Below are 15,055 nucleotides of genomic sequence, written 5' to 3'. Positions count from 1 at the left end.
AGAAATAATGGGCAAGATTGCTTTTGGGACAAAAAAATGATGGCTAAATGAATCAATGAATGATGGATCAACAAAGAATCTGCATCTCATTTGATCCTCCCAATAACCTGAAAAGCAAGCAAGTCAGTATTTCCATTTCAATGAAAAAAATGAGAATTACAGTTTAAACAACCCACCTGAGGTCACGTGACTTAAGTGACTTCCATAGTGCTAGCACCAGAGGCAACAAAGAAAATGACCTAATTAAATGCCAAGTTTGTCCCATGCCTTCTGCTAAGCCAAGAATAACAAACTCAAATGTCTTCAGAGGTCTGGCAAGTCATCTAAATGTGCACAATCAGAGGGAATTAGAGCATGAAAGTGGTAGGGACAGTGGCAAAGTGACAGGTGTGCATGGTATGGACACACCATGCCTGCAGGACGTGTTCCCCTTTGAGGACCCACATCCCTGCGGGGCCTTCACGCTTCACACCCAGGATCTCATTCTACCTGTAAGGGTGGCATTATCCTACCTCTTTGACAGAGAAGGGTTCTGGGGTTCAGAGATATTTAGGAAGGGAGGGGTCTACTTCCTACTGTGTGTATGGGAGAGGGAATGGGCCATGGCTGGTATCTAGGGGACCTGGTAATCTAGAGGTGCAGAATATCTGAATTTTATTTTATAATGGCTGACAAGCTGAGCAAGCTCAAAGGGAGAGACTCAGCAAGACTTGAGCTATGGATAAATGTTATTTTGTTTTGCCATGCTTCTAATTTTGACCCTTTTTTTTAAAGATTATTTATTCATGCATACAAGAACTGGGGTACAGGCCAGATGCACAGGGGGAAGAGAGGATTCACCAGAGACAGAGCGCGGAATAGAACAGGCAGATCTACTGAAATACACTGCTGAGGGGAGCAGCGGGCACGACAGGAGAGGTCTGCCGCGCCATGTGGGACCCTCGCTGGCCGGCTGGGATTGAAGGGGCGCTGCAGAGGCTGCGGACAGCTTCACAGCACTGCGCTCAACTGCCCGTGCCACGAGGGGAGGCCCTAATTTTGACCCTTTAATTTTTAGGACATTAAGCAGAAAAAAATCTTATAGATCCTCCTGTTCGGAGTCCTTCGGATTACCAGTAATCACTCCTTACTACATCACAGAGTCAGTTTCCTGAGTCCCAAAAAACAACTAAAATAATAACAGAAAGTTATAAAGTTATAAAGATCAGAGAGTTGATCAGAGTCCCTCACCCATGAGTAGAGGTATTATTTTGTAAAACTTAGAGAAGCAGCAGGAAAAAAAAATTAAAATAATTTTTTTTAAAACTCACCTTAGATATTAATTTTAATTCAAACCCTTTACTCCACAGATGTGGGCACAGTGGGAAAGTGCCTTTTCTATGCTCACACAGCTGCTTAATGCTCAGGCTGGCACCAGAGCCAACCCATGTTTCCCAGTGACCAGTTCATAGCTTTGTGACCTCATCGCTGGGTGTGAACATGGCATTATTACGGAATTCTGGAAGATGTACCACTTGTCAGTCAGTGGTGTATGAATCAGCTTACCTCTTAAAAACAATCACGCGGAGCATGTTTATTTGGTGTTCACGCTGGCCAGTAATCAGTCCTTGCGTGCCCAACTGTTTTACACTCTCACATTTGGGAGCTCTGTGCCCCTTCTACCATTTTGGAGCTGGGTTATCTCTGTCATTCTTTTGAGGAAGGGGAAGGTGGACTGTCTGATGGTGCACAACATTACTATAGCCACTAAGTAGACTTTTCTGGGCTTAACGCTTTAAAGGAGTGACCATACCACTTGATCTGTGGGACAAGGCGAAGACTGAATAAGAATGGTTGTAGGGGGCGATCTGAGGAAATATCAAAGGCAAGCTCAGAACATCAAATTGATGGCGAGCTAGCTAGAACTCTCTGGGAATTTCTACAAGGGCAGAGTTGGGAGGACAGAACATTCTCAAAGAAGTAAAATGGGGTAGGGTGTGTGTGTGAAGAACTCAAGGTCAGAATGTGATTGGTCGAAGGAGAACTCATCAACTAAGCCCCTCCCCTAAGTGCTTCTGCAAGGGGGGACAGTGGAACTTTCGGGAAAAGGGCCATTTCATAGAAGGCAGAGTTTAGTAGACGTTTGGTAGGCGAGGAGAGACTGATTATCATATATCATTATGGGCCTGAGGGTTCTAAATAGATAGTGGACCAAGTGTTTTTTCACATGGATTTTCTTTCTTTCCTGTTTCAAAGCTGAGACTTTTTCAGCTCTTTCTAATTTTTAAGTCACGTTGCGGAGCTAATTTCATTGTGTTCTTCTGCTCTGCTTCTCCTTTCTTCTCCCTTTAGTATTTTTAAACATGGACCCTGTATGTCCAGCCTCCATGACATTCAGAGTTCAAAGACTCCTTAAATCAGATAGTTAAGTGATTTGTTCATGGAGTGGAAGAATTTTCTTTTCAAATATTTTTATTGATGTTACTTTGCATTATAACATTATATAAGTTTCAGGTGTGCATCATTATAAATCAACATCTGTATATATTATGTTATGTTCACCAGTAAAACTCGAATTCCATCCTTTACAGTACAATTGGCCCAATTTATCCATGCCCCTACCCACTTTCCTTTTGGTAACCACTAATTTGATCTTATAATGTAAAAGTTTATTTTTGGTTTGTTTGTTCATTTATTTGGTTTCTCCACATACCACATATAAGTGAAATCATACAGGGCTTGTTTTTCTGACTTACTAAGCTTAGCATAGTCTCCTGTAGCTCCGTCCATGTTATTGCAAATGGCAAGAGTTCATCTTTTTAATAGCCGATTAGTATTTCACTGTATATACATACCACCTTCTCCCACTCCCGCATAAATGGACACTTAGACGGTTCCCAACTCTTTGTTACTATGAATACTACTAAAATGAACAGGGGTGTGAAATGTCGCTTTTTTCAATTAAGGTGTGTTATAAGTACAGACTACATACCAGATCTCAATTAATGGAAAGCTCTCTCATTAGAAATTTCCTTTTTTATTACTAATTATAAATATTGGTCACATGTGGAAACGATAATATTTTGGACATATTGGTTTAAATAAAATATATTATTAAAAATGATTTCACCTTTTTAATGTGGTTGCTGGAAAATTTTAAATGACACATCTGGCTTGCATTTTTGATTCACTTTTTGTTTCTGTCGGATAGAGCTGCCTTCGAGGGACCACTGGCGAACCTGCTAGCTCTGCCATGCTCTGGTACCCCTCTCTCGGCTTCAGCTGTCCCTCCCTTCCCCACTTTTGAATGACTGTGGCCCATAACTCACAAGGACCAGCAGGTATGTTGGCTACCCATGCTTTGAATCTATAATTCAATATATCAAGAATAGCTATCTTAACAATTCTGAGACTTCCAATCTATGAACATGGCATATCTTTGCAATTACTTATGTCTCATCTAATTTAATTTTTTCAGCAATGCTTTATAGTTTTCTTCATAGTGGTCATGATTATTTTTTATTCAACTTATTACTAGTTATTTTATGTTTCTTGGTACTGCTGTAATGGGATTTTTAAAAAAAATCATTTTCCAATTGTTTCCTCTAGCCTATAAAAATATATTAGCTTTTTCTATATTAACCTTGCGTCTTATGATATTGCTAAATTAATTTGTTATTCTAATAGTTGTATTGGCGTGCCCCTGAAATTTTCTATATAAACCTTCAGATTATCTAGAAATACAGTTTTACTCTAAAGAAAAAACTCAAAAAATGGAAAAGAATCAGGTCTGCGCACTCACATGAAGGGAAAAATGACTGATGGGGAACCTTTCAAATGGGAGAAAACAGAAGAGTCACCAGATGTGACAACTGTGCGTAGCCCACTATTCCAGTCATGTCCCATGTGCCCCTGACAAACTATCCCTTCTCTGTCCTCTCTGGATGGAGCTCTATTCATGGAATTTCCTCATGGGTGCTTAGAAATGTGCTTCCTTTGAGAAGCTGGTCTCACTGGCCCCAGAGTACCCCCCATGTTAGAGGTTCCAGTCCTATGAAGCTTCCCTATGTGACTAGGCCAAGCCCAAAGGGCCATCTTCACAATAGCCAAGAGTTGAAAATGTCCTAAATGTACCTCAACAGATGAGTAGATAAAGAAAATGCAGCCTATATAGACAATGGAACAATACTCAGCTATTAATTTTTTTTTTTAAAGATGGAATCCAGCCATTTGCAACATCATGGATGGACCTAGAAGGAAATATGCTTAGACAAATAAATCAGATGAAGAAAGACAAACATTGTGTGATTTCACTTATATATGGTATATAGAGAAACCAAACAGATGAACTAACTGAAATAAAAACTTCAAGACTACAAGACCAATTAGTGGTTACCTGAAGGGAAGGGGCAGAGATTGGGTCAATCAAGTAAAGGGTCAACTGGATGGTGAAGGAAAGAATTGGACCTTTAGTGGGGAATGTATTACAATATCTACAGATGTGGATTTTTAACACAAACACCGGAAACTTATACAATGTTATGAAGCAATATAACTTCAATAAAATTAATTAAAATTAAAGCCAGATGACCACCTCCTCCTCCTGACCTCTGTCATTCCCTAGACTTCCCGGGACCTGGGAGGCTCACCAGCCAGTGGTTTGAGGACTGGCATGGCGCAGCTTCCTTTCCAAGGGGAAGTTGCCTTCTTAGGAACTCTGAATACCATCAGACAGTCTCTCCCCACCCTCTTTTCCTGATTAGCCCATCTACAAGATTGCCTCAGCTTCAGAAACACCCAGTCTCCTTGTTTCAAAGAGGTGGAGCTCACTGACCAACACACAAGAATCCTTTCAGTTTCCTTACATGACATCCACCCTTCTACAGACCTTTCAGGTTAGCTTCAAATTTCCACAGGCAAACAGGTGACCTGCACACTCAGTGACAGTTACACAGTTAGGTGCTGGAGCTGGCGTATTTCACTGGCCGGTGAGGAATTAGTGTCTATATCTCTTCCCAGCTCCACTTCCAGGGATGTCACATGTTAGCTGGAAATTGGCCATGGTGGGACTGTTTATACGAGGCCAGTTGGCAAATACTATAAATCAGGGTTCCCCCCTTTCTTTTGCCCAGATTGGCAAAATTGATCTGCAGTCCATTGAGTATAAATGAATGATTGAGTTTAAATATGGGAAATCTCAGGAAGCAGGGAGACGCAGAAAATTGTGAGAAAATACCTTTAGGTTGCAAAATACCTTTATGTTGCAGAGTCTCATGGAAGTGATTCAGTGCTTCAAGTCTTGAACAACTTCCTGTGTTCCCTTGACCAATCTTGGGCCTGGGGATTTCTGTAACAGCGATCAAAAGTCTCCTATTTGAAATCCTGGTCCAAAGCAGGATCCTGCCCCGCTTCAGTAATTTGTAACAAATTTCGCTCTACCAATTCCTGTGCATAGCCAGGCTCCCCCACCCTCTTTTTCTAGGAAAAGAACTTTTCTCTTTTTAAAAGAAAATTAAACCATGCTTCAAAGATCGTGATTCAGTTTATCACCATATTTTGCTCTTGATTCTCCAAAATATCCATTGTGAACCATTACCTTGCTTTATTAACTTTGATTCTCCTCACAAAAGAGGTCTACCTGTTCAAGGTGAACAGGAAGAACCTGCATTTCTCTGACACCCAACACTCTGGCGCTGCTTGGGGAACTCACCCAGGCCTGAGCAATGGGAGTACAATTCACAAGAATTTCTTGCCCCACCTATTCCATTATCATGGTCATGGCAGATGGGGGCTGCCTCACGGATACGTACAGAAGCCATCTATACTTGTCCCCACTCTGAGTTCAAGATCCATGCCCCATGAGCTGTTTTTGATGGACAGACCTTGTATGTGATTCTGCCAGTTCATTGGAAACATTTTGCCCCTTAAATCAAAGAGGTGAGACTCTTTCACTGTGGCAGAATCTGTTAGTGTTTCTCCATCATTCTTTTTCATTCAAGTCTAACCTTAGATTAGTGCCCCTAACCTCTTTGTAAGTTCTGTGGACTACATGGAGATATGGCCCCCGAATCTTCTCACTTGCACCTCAATTATTCCCTCCTTCCTATTGTGGCTGATTGGGGGGACACAGATGGCTGACCTGGGTCCTGAGTGACAGTGTGGGGGAGGGCTACCCTCAGATCTGGGCTGTCAGGTGGGTAAGAAGAAAACATACTTTGTTTGAGCCATTATGTTGGGGCCAGTTTGTTAACAGCAGTGTAGGCTAAAGGAGGAGAGTTGAAAATGCATTCTTGTTTTTGTTCCCATAGATGTCCCAGGCAGGCTTTCCTGCAGTTGCTCCTAAGAGCTTTAGAAAGTGTCACCATCAGGGGCCTCGCTGGTGGTGCAGGGGTTAAAGACAGCATTATCAAGCTATGCACAGCCACTGTGGCATGAGTAGTTCAATCCCCAACCAGGGAGCAACCCACATGGCACAGCAGATCTCTCCTGTCTCACCCGCTGCTCCCCTCAGCAGTGTATTTCAGTCAGTCTGCCTGTTCTGTTCCCCGCTCTATCTCTGGTGAATCCTCTCACCCCCCCCGCACCTCTGGCTTATACCCCAGTTCTTGTATGCATAAATATTTTTTTTTTTAAAGAGAAAGTGTCACCCTCCTGAATCCTTGATGGGAAGTTTGTTGTTGGAAAAATTTTCATTGATTGTGATGACACTTTTTGGGCCTGTGGATGAAGGCGAAGTCCTCCCCCTTCTTTGCCACAGGCCCGGCATACTCAGGACTGGCCTGGGATTCCATGCATAGGTGTACTTAGCCCTCCCAGGGTCTTACTGCCAAATATTGGAAAATTGCTCTCTTGGGCCTCAAAGTCCTCCATTCTGGCCTCAAGAATGGAGTCAGAGACAGTTGGGAATGACTGGGGACATTTAAATATTTAGAGGGTATTTAAATGGAGGAATTTAATGTGAGGAATTATGAATTTTATCAACCAGGATAATGGTATCAGTATTAAGAAGGGGAAAATTCCTTTGGCTTTAAATTCTAGGTACTGCATTATTTAGGGGAGAAACATCATGTCTGTAGTTTACTTTAAAATAATTGAACAAAAAGAGAAAAAAAAACAGAGGAAGTCAGCATGGCAAAGGTTTATAATTGTTACATAGAAGTAGAGGGTATGCAGGTGTTCACATACCGTTCTCTTTCTATGCCAACATGTTTGAAAAGTTTAATATTAAAAATGAAAAGTTCTCATTTCTTATAAACAGCTCTCAAGTTAAAGACCTATTTGTGCAATCAAGTTTGGGGTGGGGGGGCGGATCACAATACCCAGCTTCTGTCTCTGCTTATGTGAGTCTTCCTAGGAAATGTGGAGAAATTCCTAGTACAGGGCATGTTTTATAAAATAGGTCTGAAGTCTCTTTCCTGCCTCCCCCCATGACACTGACCTTGCCCTTCCCAAGCTCATTCAGGCCTAGATAGAACGTATGGGATTCATGTTGTTCTGGACTCTCAGCATGAGGAAGAAGGCAACAGATGGGCGTGCTCCCCAACAGCAGGTGTGCATGAGTCAACTCTTCTTGCCAACTCGTTGATTCAGAGACTTGATGGGCAGATACCTGGCTGTGGCCTCCCCTGCCCTCTGCATAGGATGATTTACTGACTGTCCCCACCACAGCTCGCGACATTGCCATATCCTTGGAAACTTCTTAGAGCAAAATCTGTAGTCCCACGCATCTTGTCCTGGACCCCCAAACTGTGGATGGTCTATGTGTAGGCCTCTAAAAGCCTTCCAAGTATATCCATACCTTCCTGGCCACCCTCTCAACAACTCAAATAGGGGAGTATCGATCCTTTCACTTATATGAAGGTGTCAAAAGGAGGAAATGTGAGGAAATAGGAGGACATTGGAGGAAATGTGGGGAAATTCCTAGTACAGAGACACATGTCCTGGCCTTTGTCAGCTCTTGCAGCCACCAGGACACCTGCTGTTGCCAGAGTGCTCTGGTCCCCAGTCACTTGATTTATCCCACAGACACTGCTCTGGGGCTGGGGATTATCTCTCTGATGGTAGTTTTTTCCACACTACTCCTCTGCTTCTTTCCCGTGTTAGAGCAGGACTAGTTTAAGGCTAGGGCATTCTAAATGTGTTTGGATGCACTGCTGCCACAATCCTAGCTATTCCACACTGGGCTTTGTTCCCAAGCAGCTACAGCAAATTCATTGCCTGTTTGTTGTGTTTGACTAACAGCTTGGGGACTTCCATTTTTTAAAAAGCCTCCAAAACAAATGCTATGAGATCCTAGCTTAGATTCTGCCAGATTTTGTCTTTTTGCACTCACTTTACCACCTGCACCTCGATGCTGTACAGGGACGGTCATTTACAAGAGATGCAGAGGTGTGATGCACGTCCCACTCTGGGCCACAGTGACACCTACATACGGGTGGGCCTGAAGGTATGTGGCCTCAGGGAGTTTGACAGGAACAGGTGGCAAGGTGCTCTGTGAGCCTGGAGTCAGGCTCAGTTCTCCGAACAAACTTTGTCAGCTTTTCAGAAATAAATCAGAGCTCTTGTTTAGTAAACATAGATTTCTTTTTTCATTGGAGTGGAGTAACTGTAGCTTTACTATGTCATTTTTGAAGACATCTATTTGGGAGGACAGCTTAGTTCAAAACAATGGCCCCTTTCACTGGCAATGCAGTGAATTTACAGGGATTGAGTCCCTCAAATTTATATTACTCCAAGGCCGCTGCATATGAATCCAAAGAGAAGCATCTGGTCTGAACCTGACCTAGGGCTGTGCTTCCCAAGGAGTTTTTAACTGGCACAGTGGGAGGCATTTTCTCCACAGTGGGGTAAGGTGCAAGTTCTCAGGGCTCCCATTCAGTCACTGCCATGTCAAAGAAGCTGCTCTGCTCTACTCCAGGGCAAGGTAGAATCCAGGTGCTATCTGCCTTGGAGTCCCATCCCCGGATCTCGCCCTGTGCCAGCTGCAGCCCGGTTCTCCTCCGGTGACAGGAGGTGCCCCCCTACCAGACTAGTATTTTGTAGGGTAAGGAAAAATGTCAGGCTTTTCTGCCCTCCCGCCATCAGGATAGATGATGGATCCTTGTGCTCCTGAATGCATGCCTGATGGCGGACACCTGGAGTAGGCTGTGGGCACAGGTAGATGGGATTCACCTGGGCTGAGACTGTGCTTTTAAGGGTGGTGTCACGGGGACGCCAGGAGAAGCCAAGAAGAGCAGAGGAGGCCGAGAGAGAAGCAGAGAAGGCCAGAGAGTCCAGATAGACTGAGGACTTGCTGGGGGCTAGGAGGACTGCCAGCCTCCCGGCCCCCCAGCACCCCTGCCTGCCATATACCTGGTGAACCCCAATAAAAGACCTGCAAAAAACCACTGAGGACTCCAACTCTTCCTTTACCTGGTCTGCTGGATCAGAAAACCTGCACTGTGGTCCAGTCCTGCCTTTACATATTTTCTCCCCTTTAGTCTGAGCTGTTTGGAATTTGGTTTCTATGGTTTGCATATAAGGGCCTTTTTTCTTTTTTAAAGATTTATTTATTTATACAAGAACCGGGGTACAGGCCAGATGCGCGGGGGAGGGTGAGAGGACTCACCAGAGCCAGAGCAGGCAACAGAACAGGCAGAATGATGGAAGACACTGCTGAGGGGAGCAGCGGGCGAGACAGGAGAGGTCTGCCACGCCATGTGGGACCCTTGCCGATGTCTGGGATCGAACCAGAGCTGCAGAGGCTGCGGGCAGCTTCACAGCGCTGTGCTCAACCGCCTGCACCACCAGGGGAGGCCCTAAGGGCCTTTTTTTCATTCCATATTTATTAATGTTTGCTAGAACTAAGGTTCCTTTTGGGAAATGCCTTAAGACATTTGTATATGAAATCGAAAAGTCTGCTGCCATGCGACAGGAAGGGTCCCAGAACAGGATAGAACTCAAGGACAAAATTTTGCTGGTCCAAGTTGCTGTTTCCACTGACTGGTAAACAAAAGGCTAAAAAAAACCTGCGCGCTAGCCCCGGACCCCAGCTGTCATGAATTTCTTTGGCTCATTGTTTCTCTTTCTTTTTTAAAAAATCATTTCTGAACTATCATTCCACAGCTTATCAAGTTGGCTGCTCTGGGAGAAAAAGGGAGTTAAAGACACAGAAGAAAGGGGGAGTCACAAACCTTGAGACCAGATGGGTTCAACAGCCTCCAGTAGACGCTCCCCTTGTGCCAGGCCACAAGCCCTACAGACCCAGCTGCAGCAGGTGGGCGCTCACAGCTGGCAGCAATAAATGCACTTAGCCAAGTCCACTCTGCTTGCTTTCTCAGTCAGGAAAGTTGAATTCCTTTGTTCTCAAACCCCAGTCCTAAAACCGGGACAGACCCTTAACTCTGCACCTCCATGCGTCTCACATGAGAGAGGTGTTTTCTGGGTGCTCTTTCCTCGCTCTTTCGCTCATCGCTGACTCATTTCTTGCCCTCCCCAGTGTCTGTGCAGTCCTTTTTTAATCTTGACCGGACCCCTTTTTCTGGCCTGGGAGTGGGACCATAGGGTAAGGAAAATGTCAGGCTTTTCTGCCCTCCCACCATCAGGATAGATGATGGATCCTTGCGCTCCTGAATGCATGCCTGATGGCGGGCACCTGGAGTAGGGTGTGGGCACAGGTAGATGGGATTCACCTGGGCTGAGACTGGGCTTTTAAGGGCGGCGTCACGGGGATGCCAGCAGAAGCCAAAAGAGAAGCCGAGAGAGAAGCAAGAGAAGCAGAAGCAGAGAGAAGGCTGGAGAGCCCAGATAGAGTGAAGATTTGCTGGGGGCTGGGAGGACTGCCAGCCTCCCGGCCCCCCAGCACCCATGCCTGCCATGTACCTGCTAAATCCCAATGAAAGACCTGCAAAAACCCCTGAGGGCTCCAGGACTCCTCCTTTACCCGGTCTGCTGGATCCTAGAAAACCTGCTCAGTGTCCAGTCCTGCCCCTACAGGGACCCCTCCCTCCCAGCCCTCTGATTCCCAGTGGGTGGAGCAGTGCTGACAGAGGCTGGTTCTCTCCCAGCTTCTCTGCCTGTGTTGGAGGGTGGGACTGGGCTAAGGGACCCTGGGGGCCCTCCCTTATCCAGTGACAATTGTGTGCCACTTATGGTATGGTTGGTGTATGTGTTCCCTTCTGGTGTGGTTATCATGCAAATTCCTATAAGGCCAGGTGGGCCCTGAGAGGTAGTCATGGGTTTAATTACCAAGGGAATAGGTAGGTTTTTGGGTGAGACATGTAAACTGTGAAATCAGACCTTAGGTGATATATCTTTCAGGGAATCAGTCTTTGGTGTCAGGACTTCAAATGATCCAGACTTTGAGTGTGGTCCTTGATGATGGCAGAAAGAGAGCGCTGGGTACAAGGAGTGTAGTCAGGGACCAGTGGACAGTGTTTTCAACAATTTTTGAACAGGTTCTATATTAAGACATTTTATTTATATAGTAACCAAGTGTATATACACACACATATCGTTTGTGAATTTTTCTTTTACTTTATATGTACATGGATGCATATGTGCATATGTATGTAAGTATACACACACATGATCAAAAGAAAAATTCACAAACAAAAATATGATGTATAGTGCACCCTAGTTTTTACTCCATTTCTGTAAAAATATTTCTAAAATTAATTTTAGAACTCAATAATTCTCAAACATTTAGCTCTCATCTCAACACTCTTTTATAATCTTATACCCCCAAAGGGTTGTTTATGTAGGTGATATCTGTTGATACTGCATTAGAAATGAAAAATGAGAGTTTATTTCAAAACTCAAAACACACAAAAGTCCAAAACATATCCCATTAGCTAACAGAACAATGGCATCGTTATGTATCCTGGAACCTCTGAAAACTCCTCTTGCAAGAGGATGAGAATGAGACGGGCAAACAGTTTTGACCTTGGGACTTACCCAAAAGAATCTCAGGGATGCCAGGGTGCCTGGGCCGCAGTTTGAGAACTTGTGTACTAATAAGTCATAACCCAGACTTTGGAAAATACTAATCTAGAAAAAGCCCAAATTGATGATGGACAAACTGAACCAAATAAATCCAATTAGCTAAATTTCATTTCCTGGGTTTGTTTCCCTCTTGCTCTTCCAGAGTGAAGACAGTATTATGGTTAATTCCCTAGCAATTTCACATCAGATAATTAATCTAAGCCAATCCATGCATAGCATCCCCCTGGCAACTGGTCCAGGGGCAGTTATACCTCCTAGGTTGGCTCCATCATACTGAGGGAAGGATTTAAGGGAGTTGAGGGAGACAGGCTTTCTCTCTGGATGTCAATGAGGAATGCTACTGGCACAATAGTATTTGCAATACTATTGCGAGCAGAGTGGAGAGGTTAAAGAAAAAAAAATAACAAACCTGGCTTTGATGACAGGGAGCTAATTACATCGTGCCTAGGGCCTCCTTTACTTCCAGTGGGCTTTGCAGTTTGGTGAGAAAACACATTTCACTGTTACAGTTAAGATTTTAGGGAAGCTTGTTAAATATTCCATCTTGGTCTCTGCTGATTGTAGAGCATCCTAAAGGACAAGTTATGTGTGACCTGACCGAGCATAGAACCAGCAAGTTAGTAGTTGGTAATTAATGAGAGACCTGCAAGTGAAGCTGAACCTCAGGGACAGGAGCTGGGGTTCCAAGGTTGGCTGCCCCTCCCCTATGTGTTCTCCTTTATTTCTAGCTAATGACAAGGAAAGTTGCATCAAGGCAGGCACTTCTCTGGGTACCTTCCCACTCATTCACTTCATGAACACCTATTGTTGATTCTGCAGATGTTGCCTCTTTACCCACCCATCAGTGCCAGCAGCCCACTACCTTGTATCTAGCTACCCAACTAGACTGACCGCCTCAAAAGCAGGGATTAAGTTTGTCACCTCTTAGTCCCTCAAACACTTCATTGACTGATATGAAATAGGCTCACAATGAATTTTTGTGGAAAGAATAAATGAATGGTAATGAAACCAGCTGTCATGCTTGAGTCAGCTAACTATGTTGTTCGTAGACTGGTCTTTCTATGGCCCAGGAGCTAAGAATGGTCTTCCCATTTTTAAATGGCTGAAAAAAGTCAAGAGGAGAGTAGTATTTTACAATAAATGAAATTTCAAAGTCCATAACTGAAGTTTCATTGGAGCATATCCACACTTATTCATGTACATACTGTCTTTCACGCCACAACAGCAGAGTTGGGTAGTTGCAACAGAGACCATATGGCTCACAAAGATTAAAATGTTTACTGATTCTTTACAGAAAATGTTTGCCAACCCCTGATCTAATGTTTCCTTTTTTCTTTTTTTGGGAGCAGTATGGCCTTTATTCTCATTTTTTAAATTCAATCTTCATTTCTCTTAGTCACATTGCCAAATAACACATGCAGGGTGAAGATGCACGTGACAATTATTTGATAATACATGATTAGTGTAGAAAGGAAACTAAATTGAAAGCAAGAACAAAATAGCCACAATGAGATCTGAATTATACAAATTAGATTCACTGAGGAAATATTTTATATGTCTAACATCACTATTAGTTAATTTTGCAGACATTTGATTTGACATTAATATTTTTAAACTGACTAAAGACCAAAACATTGCCTAGCAGTTAAACCTCACATAACAGTGGTTAGAAAACCTCTTTTTTTGCATAGAACAACTGGGGTGTAGGTCAGGGGTGCGGGAGATGTGAGGATTCACCAGATACAGAGTGGGGAGCAGAGCAGGTGGACTGGCTGAAATACACTGCTGAGGGGAGCAGCGGGAGAGACAGGAGAGGTCTGCTGCACCATGTGGGTAGCTCCCTGGCCGGGGATCAGACTCAAGCCAACTCAAGCTGTGGTGGCAGTGACAGCACCGAGACTTAACATCTAGGCCACAAGGGAGACCCAGTTTAGAAAATCTTATTCTAAATTTTACATTGATGCATAAGAAAATGTCTCAATATATCAAAAAATACTATATAGCATCTGGTATATACAAAATTATTTATGCTGGTTTTAAATGATTGTGTAAAAACAACATACTCATATCTAGCAATAGCTATCTTGATACAGGGGATATGAATAACTTTTTTTCTAACATATCCCATTTTTTTTTACATTTTGCATTTTTATAACTACCAAGTTTTAAAATACTGTATTATTTGACCACTTTAAAATAAAATTCCCTTAATCCTTGTGAACTTGCTTCACATTTACTTTTGTCCCACCCTATCCCAAATACAATCTGATATGGAAAGAATTAAAACCTGGGATTTAGCAGCTTGAAAATGAAGAAAAAAAAAAAAGGCATAAGAACCAAGAATAAAAGTAGAGGCAGAGTCAACTTTCCACACAAGAAATCTTACTTTTCATGGTGGGGGGAGGGAGGGCAGAGTATAGAGGGGGGCATGTAAAGGTCCTTAAAATGAACAGAAAAAAGGTAAATGGATTCAACTAATTAAATAAAACACTACTTAATTGCCCTGTGGAGTATTCTCTTGGGGTTAATATGAGGGAGTTATTTTAGCAACTCCCATAGAAACATTACATACTTATATTTTTCAAAAAGTCCCAAAAGCAATATTAGAAAGGAAATAGTTTCAGGTCATAATCTCACTTTTCAGGTCAAAACCTGATTGTCAGATGAATTTTTAGCATTCCAGAAATAGGCAAAGTAGATTCTACTTCATCTTTCTCACCCTACTAACCTTGACCAAGAAAGATAATGATCAACCTTTTGAGTCTTCTATAACTCCTTTTTCAAGTGTATTAAGGCTCTAAGAAAAGCAAATGTGAGAAATGCTTGTAAAGTCAATGAATGGCCGTGGATATTTTTTATAAAGAAAAATAGTTAATTTACTATGAAGGACAATGTGGAACAATTTAGCAGCTTTTGGAATTGTTTAATAACAGCACTTGTGTGACATGAATTGCCATTCTAAATAACATATGGCATGGATGCGGAAAAGGTACCCTGTCAAACAGAACCGTGTACGCTTTGTGTTACCCCCTGTGGCAAACTGCTAAATCACCAACCCTGCTTCCTTTTCTTGCTGGGCACAAGGCTATTTGAC

This window comes from Talpa occidentalis, unplaced genomic scaffold (genome assembly GCF_014898055.3).
Source record: "Talpa occidentalis isolate TD23 unplaced genomic scaffold, MPIMG_talOcc4v2.1 talOcc4.15, whole genome shotgun sequence".
Taxonomy (NCBI): Eukaryota; Metazoa; Chordata; class Mammalia; order Eulipotyphla; family Talpidae; genus Talpa; species Talpa occidentalis.
The sequence above is the reverse complement of the archived record's forward strand: the minus strand, read 5'-3'. Positions refer to the sequence as shown.